Source organism: Argentina anserina, chromosome 4 (assembly GCF_933775445.1).
Source record: "Argentina anserina chromosome 4, drPotAnse1.1, whole genome shotgun sequence".
NCBI classification, from domain to species: Eukaryota; Viridiplantae; Streptophyta; class Magnoliopsida; order Rosales; family Rosaceae; genus Argentina; species Argentina anserina.
Window position 1 is genome coordinate 25,567,754 of NC_065875.1, and position 18,417 is coordinate 25,586,170.

The 18,417-nt window shown below is 39.4% G+C and overlaps 1 non-coding gene across 1 annotated transcript; it reads right to left on the reverse strand.

The window, feature by feature from the left end:
• Nucleotides 1–11,333: 11,333 nt before the first annotated feature.
• On the reverse strand, nucleotides 11,334–11,405 carry TRNAH-GUG (transfer RNA histidin (anticodon GUG)). The gene has a single exon. It is a non-coding gene; the product is annotated as a tRNA-His (tRNA).
• Nucleotides 11,406–18,417: the final 7,012 nt, after the last annotated feature.

The window sequence follows — 18,417 nt, forward strand, 5'->3', positions numbered from 1 at the left end:
CCTTGGTCATGTTGTTTCAAAAGATGGAGTACTAGTGGACCCGTCAAAGGTAGAGGCAGTGAAGAATTGGAGTCGTCCAAAGAACCCTACAGAGATACGTAGTTTCCTCGGTTTGGCAGGATACTACAGGAGGTTTATTGAGGGGTTTTCTAGTATTGCATCTTCATTGACCAAGTTGACCAAGAAAGATACTCCGTTCGTGTGGACGGATGCATGTGAGGAAGCATTCAACAAACTAAAGACTAGACTGACCACAGCTCCAGTGTTGACGATTCCCTCTAGTGGTGGTGGCTATGTCATTTACAGTGATGCTTCACTCCAGGGTTGGGTTGTGTGTTGATGCAGCATGGAGGAGTCGTTGCATATGGCTCGAGACAGTTGAAGATGCATGAGAAGAATTATCCGACACACGACCTAGAGCTTGCGGCAGTTGTATTTGCCCTGAAGATTTGGAGACATTACTTGTATGGTGAGAAATTTCAACTCTTTTCAGATCATAAGAGTTTGAAGTACTTGTTCTCACAGAAGGAGCTGAATATGAGGCAGAGGAGGTGGATGGAACTCCTCAAGGACTATGACTTCACATTAGAGTACCACCCGGGGAAGGCAAATGTGGTGGCTGATGCCTTGAGCAGAAAACCGAGAGGAGTAGTAGCTTCACTTATGGTCCAGGAATGGTTCATGCTAGAAGCTGCATCAGAGTTTGATTTGGTACCATCGGGAGGAGAACCAAGGGTCTTTCTTGGTAGTGTCACAGTGCAACCCACATTGATCACGAGGATCATACAGGGTCAGGCGCAGGATAGACTCTTACGAGCTAAGTTGGCGGATCTTGTAGTTGATACGCTTGATGGGTGTCCTTCTGAGTGGAGAGTTGGACCCGATGGAGGGTTGAGGTTTGGGGCAAGATTGTGTGTCCCAGATTGTGATGATCTTCGGGAGGAGGTTCTTCGTACGGCACATCGTTCACGCTATACCGTCCATCCAGGGAACACCAAGATGTACAAGGACCTATGCAGACAATTCTGGTGGAACGGTATGAAGAAAGATGTAGCAGAGTTTGTATCGAAGTGCCTTACATGTCAGCAAGTGAAAGCAGAGCATCAACGACCAGCTGACATGTTGAAACCACTGACTATTCCTCTTTGGAAGTGGGAGCAGATATCTATGGATTTTGTGACCGGGTTGCCTAGATCGAAGAAGGGTCACGATGCCATATGGGTGATTGTCGATCGATTGACGAAGTCGGCTCATTTTCTTCCAGTGTCAATGAAGTACTCAGTGGACGTGCTTGGGAAACTATATGTGGATGAGGTAGTGAGACTTCATGGTGCTCCAGTTTCTATTGTTTCCGATAGAGATGCACGTTTCACTTCGAAGTTCTGGGGTGGTTTGCAGAAGGCGATGGGCACTACCTTGGATATGAGTACAGCTTTTCACCCTCAGACGGATGGACAGACGGAGAGGGTGAATCAGGTGATGGAAGACATGTTGAGAGCACGTGTGTTGGATTTCAAGGGTAGCTGGGAAGATCATTTGAGATTGATTGAGTTTGCCTACAACAACAGCTACCAATCTAGCATTGGCATGGCACCGTATGAGGCACTTTATGGTAGGCCATGTCGATCTCCGATCTGTTGGGCCGAAGTTGGTGATGAGGCACTGATGGGCCCAGAAGTGGTTCAGGAAACCACTGAGAAGATCTCGATCATTCGGGATAGAATCCGGACCGCTCAGAGTAGACAGAAGAGCTATGCAGACCTGAAGAGGAGACATGTGGAGTTTGAGATTGGTGACCATGTGTTCTTGAAAGTTTCACCTATGAGGGGTGTAGTGAGATTCGGCAAGAAGGGAAAGTTGGCACCGAGGTATGTTGGGCCTTTTGAGATACTTGAGAAAGTGGGCGAACTAGCATATCGACTAGCCTTGCCTACTAGTATGTCGGGCGTTCACAACGTCTTCCACATTTCCATGCTGAGGAAGTATGTACCAGATGAGTCACATGTGATCGATCATAGCACCATTGAAGTGAAGGAAAATGCCACTTTTGTTGTCGAGCCGGTTCGTATCCTGGATAGATCCACTAAGAAGCTACGGAGGAGAGAAGTTGGGCTAGTCAAGGTGTTGTGGAGTCACCATGATGAGAGTGATGCATCTTGGGAGCTAGAGTCAGACATGATGACCAGATATCCACAGTTGTTTGTTGAGTGAGCTTGAATTTCGGGACGAAATTCTTTTAAGGGGGGTAGATTGTAATAACCCCAATTTTTCAAACAATATTTGATTTGAAATAATTCTATAAAGTTTTGAAATTTATTTAAATTGAATTTGATTTGTTGCAAACGTTACGAAACGGAAACGGAAACGTTCCGAGAACGTTTATTAAGAAAACGTTACGTTTCCGAACGAATTTATCGACTTTTATTTTGTCGCTCGGTTGCGAAAACTTTCTTCACGGAAGTTGTAGAGCTCGTCGATACGAGTTCGGGAACATGTGACACGTTCGAATCGGACGTCGGATGTAAAAGTTATTAACGATAGAAGTTAGTTTCCGATTTGGAAACGGGTATAAATAGAATAGTTTGTGAATTAGGGTTTCCAATTCAGGAAACCCTTCTCTTTTGTTTCGCCGCCTCCCTTTCTCTCTCCCTCCCTCGCGACTCTCTCTCCCCTACCTCTCCTTCCAAGCCGGCGATTTCCCTCCAATCGCCTCCGTGCTCAACACCGCCGGTGTCACAGAGACCGCGTGACCACGACGCAGCGATCGGTAGTAGCGGCGACGCACCCCGAGCGGGGATCGAGCAACACCGACGGAGCTTGACCTCAGGATCTTCGAGTTCGACGTGGCCGGCATCGCAGGAGCTCGGCGCCACCACCACGACCTCGCCCCTTCCTCCGCGACGCGAACCTACCCACGGGAGACTCACCTCGAGCAGCGGCGCCATCGATCATCCTTCCTCCGAAACCGAGTCTCACGGCGACTTTTGGAGCTACATCGAGGGAATCCGACGGTCCAAAACGTCGATAGAGGTAATGAATAGCTTCGACTAATTGTTGTGATGGTTGATGATGATTGTTGGAACTTTTTGGTTGGATTTGAGGAGATCGGGGGTTGATGAACGCCGCCGCTTTAGGCGGCGCGTGTGGAAGTATGGGGTGGTGTAGGGGCGGCCTAAGGCCGGAGGGAAGGAGAGGGGAGAAAGTAGGAGAGATTCGAGGTAGCGGTGGCGTGCTACGCGCCGCGGTTAGCCTCGGCGCGTGGGCCCCACGCGCGGGCCGCCGGAGGTGGCGCGTGTGCCACACGCGCCGCCACGTGCGGTGGTGCGAACAATTTCGACAGAAGGGCATTTTAGTAATTTACTGTGTACGGTAAATGTAAATGTAATTTTATTTACTACGGTAAATGTAATTAAATTTTACCTTCGGTAAATGTAAATATTAATTACTTTCAGTAAATGTGAAAAGTAATTTTGTAAAAGGGTAAATTAGTAAATTTTATTTACTGAATTTGTATTTACATTTAAATCGTACGTATACGTACAAAAATACGTATTAATATTTATACGTACAGAAATACGTATTAATATTTATACGTACAGAAATACGTATTAATATTTATACGTACAGAAATACGTATTAATATTTATATGTACAGAAATACGTATATAATATTTATACGTACAGAAATATGTATATAATAACTATACGTACAGAAATACGTATATAATATTTATACGTACAGAAATACGTATATATTATTTATACTTACAGAAATACGTATTAATTGAGTATTGTACAGTAACCGTGAATAATGAACAGTGAACAGTAACTTCGAAAAACCCGAAAATTGCTGAACAGTAATCGATTTTTACTGTTTCGGCATTTAAAGGTTTACGAAACGATTCTAAATTCTTTTCTTATATTTTCAAGGTGATCATTAAATCGAGGAAAGGAATTATCGGCGGAAATTGTGGAATTACGCTCGAGTCAATAAAGTGAGTAAAATCTCACTGAATTTACGAATCTACCCTCGTGGTGATTCAACTTTTTGCAAGTGTGTTTATCAAATGAATTATAACATGTATATAATTTAGTGGACTACATATATATAGTATAATGGTAATAGGTACATAATATATATATAGTTCATTAAATTACGTACTGTTATTAATTCATTAAAAATAGTCATTTCGGTGACGGAAAATTGAGCATGAGTATGTGAGAATATTGTACGTAATTCTTCAGGTGTTTATGAAATATGACATGTATAGGATATAGTGGACTATGTATATATTGTATAAATGGTAATAAATACGAATATATATAGTTTGCTATATAGTATACTGTTATGATTTTTATTGTGGTGATATCATGAAAGTTTTAAAGCGTACAATATGATGAGTGATTATTGTACATGATTTTATCACGGAGAATGTAATAAAATTGTGAGTTGTCTTCGGACGTGATGTGTGGTACAATATGATGTGTGATTATTGTACGTGTTTTTAACATTGAGGTTGTTAAAATGTGATTTGTCTTCGGACGTGATTTTGGTACAATATGATGTGAGATTATTATACGTGTGTAGCAAGTCAGAACCTAGCCTTTGGCCGGGCGAAAGTTACGATACAGTTAGAGCTCTAGTCTGTCTGCCTTAGTACTGCATGCGAGGTAACGGGTGGTTATCTGCTCATGGGTACTCAGTGTATTTTGGATGTTGGGTAGCGGGTGGCTATCCAATATCAACGGTGTATTACGAGAGGGGTAACAGATGTGTACCAGCGTTCTTGGTACCCGTATTATAAATGCATTGGGTAACCAGAAGGGTTACTTAATTTCCTCATGAGCCTTTTATTTCATATTTCTTTGGGTCAACCAGATGGGCTGACCATTGGCTCATGGGGGCATTTATATTTGTTGTTTTGTGATCTTTCGTATATATTGATATGCGAACTGTATTGTGATTTTACTCATACGAGCTATAAGCTTACCGGGTTTGTGTTTACAATCCCGGTGCACCAATTCGATGGTGTAGGGGATAATTCTGCAGGTGCTGATTAGTGGAGGTTGAGTGACGACTACAGAGGCTCGAAGTCGTCCGGATCCTACTTGTGGTGAGATTTTAGCATGGATTCGTGTGTGAGGATTTGTGTATTTTCATTTGTGAGATTTGTGAGTGATTTGTGAGAATTATTACATTTCCATTTGTGTATGGATTATAAATTGGGTTGTAATAATTGGTTGTCTGAGTTGTATTGAGAACTCAGAATTGATCCGCTGTTACACTTAAATGATTTCGATTTATTTGAGATTATTTGTGTTTAACGACTTTAGAATTTTGAGTTTTTAGGCTCGAAATTTTGGGGTCGTTACAAGTGATTTTCTCTCTTCTTCTCAAGTCACCCCTCTTCAGGTTGAAGGGGGTATTTATAGTGTCAAAATTTCTATTTTGTAGAATATTTTAATGACACTAAAATAATAAATTTCTTTAATTGTATAATTAAATCAATATGTATTTTATGATTAATTTAAAATTAGTTATTGTAATAACCCGATTTTTCGAAACAATGTTTGGTTTATTTAATTTTTATTATTAAGTTGTGAAATTCATTAAAATGAACTTTGGATTGCTCGCAAATTTACGAAACTCGAACGGAAACGTTTCGAAACGTTTATTTAGAAAAAACGTTACATTTCCGCAACGTATATATATCGACTTTTATTCCGTCGCTCGGTTGCGAGAACTTCCTTCACGAAAGTCGTAGAGCTCGTCGATACGAGTTCGTGGACACGTCACGCGTTCGAATCGGACGTCGGACGTGAATGTTATTAATGTTGGAAGTTCGTTTCCGATTTTGAAAACTAATATAAATAGAAAAATTTAGGGATTAGGATTTCCATTTCTGGAAACCCTTCACCCGCCCCCTTCACTGTCTCTCCCCCTCGCGACACTCTCTCCCCGAGCCTCTCTCTCCCTCCGAAAAATCTCCACCGACGATCTCGCCATCCAGCCCGCCGTGACACACACCGCCCTTCCCAGTCGCATCGCACGGACTCCCTCTACAAACCCTGAGGTCAAGACACCCTCCATCGCCGCCGTCAGTCCCCGCGCCACAACTGGACCTCCTGCGAGGTCCGCTCCCTGTGACGCAGAACCTCCAGCGCTCATCCCCTCCGCTACTCACACCTCCAGAGCCATCAACGCAGGGACCAGAGCTCGAATCGTGCCGCCCAAATCGCAGATCGCTCGATTCGACTCCGCCGAACATCTTGAGTTCTCCGGCCATTTTCGGGCATCGTACGGGTAAGGAATGCATTTAATTCGATGTTGTGATGTGTGTGGATGATTTTGGGATTGATTTGATGAAGTTTGGTACCGAAATCGGAGGAGGAGGATGAAGGGAGATACCGCCGCATAAGGCCATTAAGGCGGCGCGTGTAGGGGTGTGGTATGGCCTAGAGGCGGCGTGAGGCCGTGGGAAGGGCGGAGGATGGAAGAGGAAAGGATTTGGGGCGGCGGTGGCGTGCTACGCGCCGGCTTTAGGCTCGGCGCGTGTGCCCCACACGCGGCCTGCCAGAGGTGGCGCGTGAACAGTGTTTCTGACGGGTAAAATTGTAATTTATTTTTACGTGCGGTAAATGTAAAAGTGATTTACGTACGGTAAATGTAAATTTATTTTACATACGGTAAATGTAAATATAAATTACTTTCAGTAAATATAAAAGGTAATTTCAGAAGGGTAAATCAGTAATTAATATTTACTGAGACGGTATTTACATTTGAATAGTATTCGTACGTACAGAAATACGTAAACAGTATTACGCGTACATGGATACGTAATTGATGTGTATTTGTACATAAATGCGTGAACAGTAACCTCCATGAACAGTAAATTCGTAAAACCAGAATTTGCTGAACAGTAACTTATTATTACTGTTTCGGCATTTAAGGTTTACGAAACGATTCTAAATTCTTTTCTTATCTTTTCAAGGTGATCTATAAATCAAGGAAATGAATTACCTTCGGAAATTGTGGTATTACGCTCGAGTTGATAAGGTGAGTACAATCTCACATATTTACGAATCTACCCTTGCAGAGATTTCAAGATTTTGCAAGAGTTTTAAATATTGAAATACGACATGTAAATGGTAAATAAGTACATATATATATATATATTTGTATAAATGGTAAATAAGTACATATATATATATATATATAGTTTTCTATATTATATACTGTTATGAATTCATTGTGAATATGTCATTTCAATGACGAGAATTATATATTGAGCATGTGATTCAATTTGTACAATATGAGATGTGATTATTGTACGTGTTTTTAACATGGTGTTTGTTAAAACGTTTTGCTTTCGGACTTGTTTATGAAATATGACATGTATATGATATAGCGGATTATATATATATTGTATAAATGGTAAATATGCACATATATATATATATATAGTTTGCTATATAATATACTGTTATGATTTTATCGTGATGATGTCATTTTGATGACGAGATTTATATACCGAGCATGTGATTTAATTTGTACAATATGAGGTGTGATTATTGTACGTGGTTTTAACATGGAGTTTGTTAAAATATTTTGTCTTCAGACGTGTTTGGCATGTCGGAACCTAGCTTTTGGCCGGGCGAAATTACGATACAGTTAGAGCTCTAGTCTGCCTGCCGGAGTACTGCATGTGAGGTAACATATGGGTTATCGGCTCATGGGTACTCATATTTTTGGATGTTGGGTAGGAGGAGGTTGCCCAATATCGGCGGTGTACTACGTGAGGGGTAACAGATGTGTACCAGCGTTCATTAGTACCCGTATTATAAATGTATTTGGGTAACCAGAAGGGTTGCCCAATTTCTCATGAGCACTTTCATTTCATATATTTTTGGGACAACCAGATGGGCCGTCCATTGACTCATGAGTGCATTTATATTTGTTGATTTGTGGATTTTCGTATATATTGATATGCGAGTTATATTTTCATTTTACTCATACGAGCTGTAAAGCTTACCGGGTTTGTGTTTACAATCCCGATGCACCAATTCAATGGTGTAGCGGATAATTCCGCAGGTGTTGATTAGTGGAAATCGAGGGACAACTCTGAAGATTCGAAGTTGTTCATTATCCTGCTTGTGGTGAGGTTTTTATTGTGGATTTGTGTGAGAACTTGTGAGAATTTATTTGTGGGTTTTGTGAGAGATTGTGAGGATTATTACATTTCCATTTTTATGAAATGTTGGATTGTAAATTTGATTTGTAATAATTGGTTTTTCTGAGTTGTATGATGAACTCAATAATGATCCGCTGTGGCATTTTAAATGATTCCGATTTCATTGAGATTGTTTTGGTGTTTCACGACTTTGAAATTTTGAGTTTTTATGCTCGAAATTTTGGGGTCGTTACAGTTATTCTCATAATTAAATTAAATAGAAATTAATTGATTTAATTATAACCGTCAAGGAATTTATTAATTTAATCATATGTCCGATTACCATTTCAAATTGTCAATGACATTCAATTTTCCGATTTACGTCGGAATCACGTAGCTTCGATTACGATCATCCGTTTATGTACTGACACGAGTTTTATTCAGATCCGCACTAACTTTGTTGACTTTTGGCCACGTGTGCAATTTTGTCGGGCTCTTGGTCGATTTAATTATTTAACGAAGATAATTTCCTTCATTAAATTTCATGTGTCTACAACTAGCCATGCAAATTAAAGAAAAGGGTAAATTTAACCAACATGATCTCAACTCTTAGTCATTCTAATTTTAAATACCTCACATTTGAAAAATATCGTATTAATACCTTAAATTTCTATTTTAGATTAATTTTAGTTTCTTCCTTTAAAAAATGACCTCAACTATTAGTCATTCTAACTTTAAATACCTCACATTTGAAAAATATCGCATTAGTACATTAAGTTTCTATTTTAGATTAATTTTAATTTCTTTCGTCAATTAACATCATTAATGGTCATTTCCTACCCATTTTTAAGAGTATTTTTGTTACTTTATTTTCCACTGATTTCACTTTATTTATAGCCAACATTTTATACCATTCAAATTCACCAATTATTATATAAGCATTTTCTTTTGCTTTTGAAACATTTATAAGAATATGGTTGTTGGTTGATGGACATATACACTATGAAATATATGCTGGTTCATTTTGTAATTGCGAACTTTAGTTTATTTGTAATAGTTGTGGTAAATAAAGAATGTTTATTAATTTTATAATGAAATGATGTGAATTAATTAACTTGTTTTTTTAAATAGAAGTCGAAATTGGAGGAAAATGAAAGATGAAATCGAAATATAATGAAGTCACGAAAATACCCTTAAAAATTGATGGAAAATGAAGTCATAAATGATGTTAATTGATGGAATGAACTAAAATTAGACTGAAATATAAACATGAGGTACCAATGCGATAGTTTCAAATATGAGGTACTAAAAGTTAGATTAACTAATAATTAAGATACCATTTGTTGAATTCTCCCTAAAGAAAAAGAACACGAATCTTTCTCTTCTTCTTCGTTTTAAGAAGTAGAAGAGATGCACAACCGTCTTGATCATAAAGAAATGCCGCATTATTACATGAAAATGACAGCAAGCATGCATAGTACGTACGTATTATTACAAGAAGATAAGCTATATATGTGTTTCATAAACGTTAAAAGAAATTGATAATATTGATCGATCTGCCAATCTGTTCATGGATCTGCAACCACGTCTGTGCCTGCGGTTCTGTTTTAGCCTTTTAGGTACTTCGGTATCTTTAGCGCCCTTAAGATTTTTGCTCTCGAGTGGGAAGAGCTTTGAAGTTTGATTTCCACTAATTTGTTCTTCTTAGCTTCTCGATCTGCAGTAAATATTGGTTGCAGTCAATACCAAACCGTATATATAGTGATAATAGTGATGAAAGTCCATGAGCTTTGTGCCAATGTAGCTGACGTATTTGTTTCTGATGTCCGTCCAGGTGAATCGGAATTGGTTTTCACCTTGCTCCTCATCCCCTCCGGTAGCACGCACAGAAAATGATTTATGAAATCTGAGGACGGACACAAACACCCAATGTCCCAATCTACCCATACACGCATTCAATTCGTTTTTATACTTTCTTCAGATTTTTGGTTTGCTAAACGGGAGTATACTGTATATGTTTACCTGCTAAACGGGTGTATACTGTTTATAATAGCTAGTGAAGTTTGGTAGTTCCCACTTATTCTGCTGCTCAACTTCAACAGGACGAACAAAGTCAACTCCGAGTAAACAGTTTCACTAACTTGTGATAATCTATATATTAATTCAATCTTGTCACCAAATTTTCTGATCGCATACAGAACCAATAAATCTACACGTCCGATGTACTCGGTTGCCCGTTCAATTAATTAGGCTCTCCTTCTCTTAGCTAGCTAGGGTTAACGTACTAATCAGATTGCCTGGGGAGCGCAAGGCCCGGGCGCCAACAAGGTATATATATATATATATATATATATATATATATATATATATAATTTGTATCGGATGGCCTAATTATTATTAACATAACCATTAAGTTTCTCGCTCAGTCGTTCTCTTCAACTATGTAGAGCCCTATACGTCCCCGGCCCTGTTATCTGGGGAGGGAGCTAGCCATGTGTCTAACACATAGATTGCATGGATGTTGATAACAAAATAGTCTAATTAAATGGTACCTCATGCAGATTCTTTACCCTGGAGACTGCTAATTGTGTTGTCACTCAAAGTTTGTTGTTGTTGATGTCGTTTAGAGTCTGCAGACTGATATATTACAAGCTAGGACAATATATAGTTCTCGGCGTCTCTGCTGCCTCTCCCTGAAGGCTCGGTGATTTTGAACCCAGTAGAGTACATTTTTGCCTGGAATTTTCTCAAAGTTTCAAAGCTGTGCAGGTACCTGCCGGATTTATTGGGCCGTCGGCGTCTTAAATCCAGATCGATACAGCTTTTCCAAGGCCATCATTAGCTGATCCGCGGTTGGTATACATCGAGAACTTCGCAGAGGAACTGCAGCTTTCCGGTTGTTTATGAAAGCAAGCACTACCCTGCTCAGAATCCTCAGATGGCATCACTGGAACCACTGCATGTATATGTAATTAATCATATTATCACCTACGTTACACATGCCCAGAATAATCACACCATCAAGGCATCAAACTACATATATAATTTCTTCTTCTTCACTTAATCAAACAAGGATGGCTAATTAAGTAGACAAGGGAAAATGCTTCAATCATGAAGGGATATATGGAGTAGTCAAGTAAGTGTCTGCGGGGGAAAAAAAACTGTGGCTGCTGGGATTCGAGCCCAGGTCTCCACGGCCACAACGTGGAATTCTTACCACTAAACTACAGCCACAATGTTGCAAGCTAGGAGCTTAATAGTTATATAATCATAAGCTACATTTATATAAATATGCAGATGAAGAATATCTTACGCAAATTTGATAGCACAATCACCAAAATGCATACTTTGTGATTACACACTTAGACAGAACCAATGTCGATCGATCATCTAATAATAATATCTATTGTTCACCTAAATGGTCTGAAAAGTAAGGAGCTATTACGAGAATATAAACACAAATTACAACATGTTAATCAAAATTTATAAGTTAAGCCCCTAATGTTCTATGGCCTTTTCGGTGGGTTCTTCATGCTGCTATGCATCATAAATGTTATGCTGACGCACGTTAAAATGTTTTCCAGATTAAATCCTCCAAATTTATTCTCATTCGTATCTCTTGGCCAACTTCCCACAAGAACGACGTCGATCAGCTATGGTTCCTCTCTGACTGAGAATGTATATATATATATATATATATATATATATATATATATATATATATATATATATATATATATCACGACCTGAAATTTAAATGATAAAAATTCGAATTCGAAGCCATGAAAACTCTAAAACAATCTCAAATATATTGAAATCATCTTATCATAACAGTGTATCGAAACTGAGTCCACAACATGACTTAGTTGAATTGAATAATACACAACTAATGGAAATGTAAAATTCACTCAATTCTCACCACGAATAGCAGAAAGAAATCATCGAATAGGTGCACCGGGATTGTAAACACAAACCCGGTAAACTTTGCAGTTCGTATGAGTAAAACAACAATATAACAAGATACAAGAGAAAAATACTGAAACATTCAAATATAAATGCAGTCATTAGTCAATAGACGGCCAATCTGGTTGTCCAATAATATCTGAAAATATAAGTGCTTATGAGAAATCAAGCAACCATATGTTTACCCGATTACATTTATAATACGGGTACTCATGAGACCCAGGTACTCATCCGTTACCCGTCATGCAGTACACCGCCGGGCATTGGGCAACTCATCTGTCACCCAAAAATCACAAAAATATAGGTACTCATAAGCTGGTAACCCATATGTTACCTCTCATGCAGTACACCGACAGACATACTAGAGCTTTAACTGTATCGTAACTTTCGCCCAGCCAAAGCTAGGTTCCGACATGCCAACACGTCCGAAGACAGAAAACGTTTTAACAAAGCTCAATGCTAAAACCACGTACAATAACAATCCACACATGTTATTATACTACAACAAGCGACTCTTGCTCAAATAAAATAAATATAGTTGCCACAATATAATTCATTTGGAAATAAGAACGTAACAGTATATAATATAGCAACCCATATATATGTATCGTATTTATCATTTTATACACATACACAACTCACTATATTATATACATGTCATAGTTCGATCTTTTTAAGAAAACGTAAATATGAGTCACCACCAAGGGTAGGCTCGTCATAGTGAGATTTACTCACATTCACCATAGGTCATAATCACAAAAAACCTTTTCAAAATCATTTATTAAAATAGCGTTTTACTTACCCATGAACCGTAGAAGATCAAGTTCATGTAATTTAAAAAAAAATTAAAATAATTTTTATAAACTAGTGATGCAACGACTATGGTCAGTATGGTGACAACTCAAACTAAATTCAATAATTATATTACTACTTCGATCATGATGATCATTGTGAGATTTACTCACCTTATTTCCTGCGTGCAACTTCCACGACACTGAAAGTAATTTACTCACTCGTTTCGTCGGTCACCTAATAGCATGATAAAATGCTTAGAAAATGATACGTAAAATATCAGGTGACGATTTCAGCACAGCTAAATGTTGTTCATAAAACACTGTTCATATTTTACTGTTTTTTACATAACACTATTCAAAATTACTGTTTTTACTAAACACTGTTCACATTTACTAGTGTGTACTAAACAATGTTCACGTTTACTGTTTACAGAGTATTGTTCATGAACATTGTTCACAGTACTATTTATGCGTCGCCACTGTTCACCGCCCGCCACCAATAACCACCAAATTTCACCACCACAATCTAAATGACATTCCTAACAACTTCCTAGTTATCACAAAGTCTAATTCTGAGCCTAAACACTTCAATTTAATAAAAACCGAAAAGCCCAAATTTAAAAACCTATGATTTTTTTTCTTCGATTCTCCTAGCACACAACAATTTGGGTTAAATATTTTGGAGGTTAGTAGTATGGAAGGAGACCTTCAAAATGGGACAAGAATCTTACCGATTGGTTGCCAGAAGAGGGAGATCCGACGAGTTGAAGTTCGGGGAAATATGTTTTTTTCGGGAGAACTTCCGGGCTTCACCGCTCCCAAATAGCGGCGAGATGGCGGGTGGCGCTGCCACCAATAGACAGGGGACGCAGCAACCTTTCAAACGTGATCGGTGCGCCACTCTATGTGGCCGGACGGCGGAGATCTGGCGGCCCAAAGTCGGCTGCTCGGAGAGAGAATTTCTGGATTTTTTTTTGGATGAACATTAACCGTGAACAGTACCGATCCGAATTTCTGATTTTTCTCCCCCTTTTCCTCATTAATTCCCATATTTATACTATTTTCCAAAAATGTCCAAATACCTTTTGATTCGTAACATCTTCATACGAACTCCGATTTAGGTGTGCCGCGTGTCCACGAATTCGTATAGACAAGCTCTATGAGTTTCATGTAAGAAGTTTTCTAAGAAACCCAGTGAGTCAAAAGTCAACTCTTAGACTCGTCAAATTGAATGTTCCCAAACAATTAATCTTTCGAACCATTTCGTTTTCATCCTCGTGAAATAAAATTGGACAATGACTGTAATAACCCAATTTTTTTGGAACCAACTATTGGCTTGTTTTAAATTTCTTAGGTTTGTGAAATTTATTTAAACGACATTTGGTTGCTTGCGACGTTTCGAAACGAAAACGGAAACGTTATCGGAACGTTTATTTAGAAAAACGTTACGTTTCCGCGACGTAAGAAACAACTTTTGTTCCGTCGTTCGTTTGTGAAAACTTCTTTCACGGAAGTTGTAGAGCTCGTCGATATGAACTTGTGGACATGTCACGCATTTGAATCGGACGTTGGACGTGAAAGTTATTAACGACGGAAGTTAGTTTCCGATTTAGAAAATGGTATAAAAGGAAACTTTTCTGAAATAGGGTTTCCATTTTCAGAAACCCACTTCTTCCCTCACCCTCCCACGCCTCTCTCCATTCCTCTCTCTCCCCCAAGTCTCTCTCCCTCCGAAAAAAAAAACCCTCCACCGCCGATCTCGCCGTTCAGCCCTCCGTGGCTTGCACCGCCTCGCCCTACAGCTTCGCGAGGCCCTCCTCACCAAACCCCAAGCTCGGCGCACCTTCCCCTCGCCGCCGGGAAGCCTGCGTGACGACCCGAAGCTCGTGCATTCCTCCGCCGAGCTCCTCTGCCGACTCCGTGCTCAAGGCAAGCACGCATCTGCCTCCTCTCACCTCTGGAGCCCTCCACGACAAGGGTTGAACATCGATTCACCGCGCCCCTCGCCTCTGCTCGAATCGACGTCGCCGGCCTCTAAAGCATCACCAACGACGAATCGAAGCCTCCACCGTCTGATCTAGGTATGAATTGATGAATTTGATATTTTTGTGTGATTGTGTGGTGATTTTGGATCGATTTGGGGAAATTTGGAGGAAGATCGGAGGTGGAGGTGGAGTGTTGAACACCGCCGCCTTAGGCGGCGCGTGTGAGTGCGTGAGGTGGTCTGAAGGCAGCCTTGGGCCGTGCAGGGGTAGAGGAGAAGGAAAGGATGAGAAATGGGGCGGCTGTGGCATGCTACGCGCCGGTCGTAGGCTCGGCGCGTGGGCCCCACGCGCGGTCGCTGGAGGTGGCGCGTGAACAGTGTTTCCAAGAACAATAATTTGTAAATTTATTTTTACGTACGGTGAATGTAAAAACTAATTTACGTACGGTAAATGTAAATTTTATTTACATTCAGTAAATGTAAAAGTAATTTCAGAAGGGTAAAGCAGTAATTATTATTTACTGAGACAATATTTACATTTGAATAGTATGCATACGTACATAAATACGTAAACAATATGTACTTGTACAGAAATACGTAATTAATATGTATTCGTATAGTAATATATGAATAGTAAATACGTGAATAGTAAAATAATATTACTGTTTCGACATTTAAGGTTTACGTAACGAATCTAAATTCTTTTCTTATTTTTTCAAGGTGATCGATAACTTAAGTAACGGATTTACTTTCGGAATCGTGGAATTACACTTGAGATTATAAGGTTAGTAAAATCTCACATTTACGAATCTACCCTTGCGGAGATTCAAGATTATGCAGAATTTTAAAGAATGAAATATGACATGTATATGATATAGTGAAATATATATTTGTATAAATGGTAAATAGGTACATATATATAGTTTGCTATATTATATACTGTCAGGATTTCGTTGCGAATAAAATCATTTTGATGATGAGATTTATATATTGAGCTTTTGATTTGATTGTTGTCACGACCCCAATATTTCGAGCATAAAAACTCAAATTTCGAAGTCATGAAAAACACTAAAACAATCTCAATGAATCGAAACCATTTTAAATGCCACAGCGATCATCTCTGAGTTTAAAATACAACTCAGTCAACCGATTATTACAAACCAAATTTATAATTCGACATTATAACAAATGAACAAGGTTCTAAAACTCGCTACTCGGTAGTCGGTCGGCCGGCCGGTGAGTAGCGAGTAGAGGAGTACTCGACCGAGTATTCGGATTCTAATTTCTGGATTTTTTTATTATTTTAAAACATATAATCTAATATATAATGTCTAAAATAATAAAAATAGTCCATAAAATATTACAATATTTAAGAGATAATAATGTCTAAAAAATAAAAACAACCATTAGATTCGTAAATGTGAGATTTTACTAACCTTATAATCTCAAGTGTAATTCCACGATTCCGAAAGTAAATCTCACAATTCTTGAGATTATAAGGTTAGTAAAATCTCACAAAACTCAAGTCATCTATTTCCTCTTCATCATCGGATATAAAGTCATCCTCATCAAGTTCCTTAATTTCTTGGATTCTAGGACCTCTCCTAGGCTCTAAGCCACCATCCAATCCTGATTCCTCTCTAACCCTTTCACAAGGAAGATCCAAAACAACCCTAAAATCTTGTTTTTTTTATGACCGAGTTGACGGATTTGAACCCGAGTTGGACCGAGTACTCGACCGATTTTTTTCCCGCCGAGTAGAGGCACTGAGTATGTCAAAATCGCCTCAGTAACCAGCCGAGTACCGAGTACTCGGCCGAGTTGACCAAGTTTTAGAACATTGCAAATGAAAATGTGTAATCCTCACAAAATCCTCACAAAGCAAAACCACACAAAATTCTCACCACAAGATGGAAATGAACGACTTCTAATCTTCAGAGTTGTCCTTCGATTTCCACTAATCGACACCTGCGTAATTATCCCCTACACCATCGAATAGGTGCACAAACCCGGTAAGCTTTACAGCTCGTATGAGTAAAATAACAATTACCACTCGCATATCAATATATACGAAAATCCACAAATCAACAAATATAAATGCACTCATGCTTCATTAGACGGCCCATCTGGTTGTCTAATAATGTGAAATTATATGAATTCATAAGAATTGGGCAACCCCTCTGTTTACCCAAATGCATTTATAATACGGGTACTCATGAGCGCTGGTACACATCTGTTACCCCTCATGTAGTACGCCGCCGACATTGGACTACCATCTGTCATCCAATATCAAAATATATGGGTACCCATAAGCCGATAACCCATCTGTTACCTCATATGCAGTACCCCGGCAGACATACTAGAGTTCTAACTAAATCGTAACTTTCGCCCGGCCAAAGGATAGGCTCCGACATGCCAAACACGTCCGAAGACATAAACACGTCCGATGACATAAAACACGTTCGAAAACAAACACGTTTTAACAAAACTCAATGTTAAAACCACGTACAATAATTATCATGTCATATTGTACAAATCAAAACACATGCTCGATATATAAATCTCATCACCAAATGAACATAATCACGATGAAATCATGTCAGTATATAATATAGCAAACTATATATATGTACCTATTTACCATTTATACAAATTTATATTCCACTATATCATATACATGTCATATTTCATTCTTTAAAATTCTGCATAAATCCCGAATAACCGCAAGGGTAGATTCATAAATGTGAGATTTTACTCACCTTATAATCTCGAGCGTAATTCCACGATTCCGAAAGTAAATCTGTTACTTGAGTTATCGACCACCTTGAAAAAATAAGAAAATAATTTAGATTCATTATGTAAACCTTAAATGTCAAAACAGTAATATTATTTTACTGTTTAGCAATTTCTGGTTTTATGAAATTACTGTTCACATATTTTACTATTCACATATTTAATATTCATGTATTACTGTACAAATACATATTAATTACGTATTTCTGTACGAGTACACACTGTGGCAGCGCGTGGGGCCCACGCGCAGAGCCTAAGGCCAGCGCGTAGCACGCCACCACCATCCCTAATCTCCTCCTTTCTTCCCCCTCTTCCTCCCCACGGCCTCATGCCGCCTCTTACCCCCTCCATGCACTCACACGCGCCGCCTAAGGCGGCGGTAACCTCCCCTCCTCCTCCACCTCCAATTCGAATCAAAACAATCACAAATTCACAACAAATCATCACAACCATCAATTGGATCTAAACCTCACATATTCCCGTCCTTGGGAGCACCGAAGCTCGTCAGAGAGCTCGGACCAGTCGCGCAAGGTTCGGTTAGGCGCGGCGAGGCTTCACGGCGGCGAGCTGGCTCGCGTCTTGCTCAGAGGAGAGTCGCGTCGAGCTTGCGAGGCCGCTGGTACCGGCGTTGAGGAACACGTCCCTCGGAGGAGGGAGATCGGCGCCGGAGGGAGAGAGGGCTCGGGAGGGAGAGAGAGAAGAGAGAGAGAGA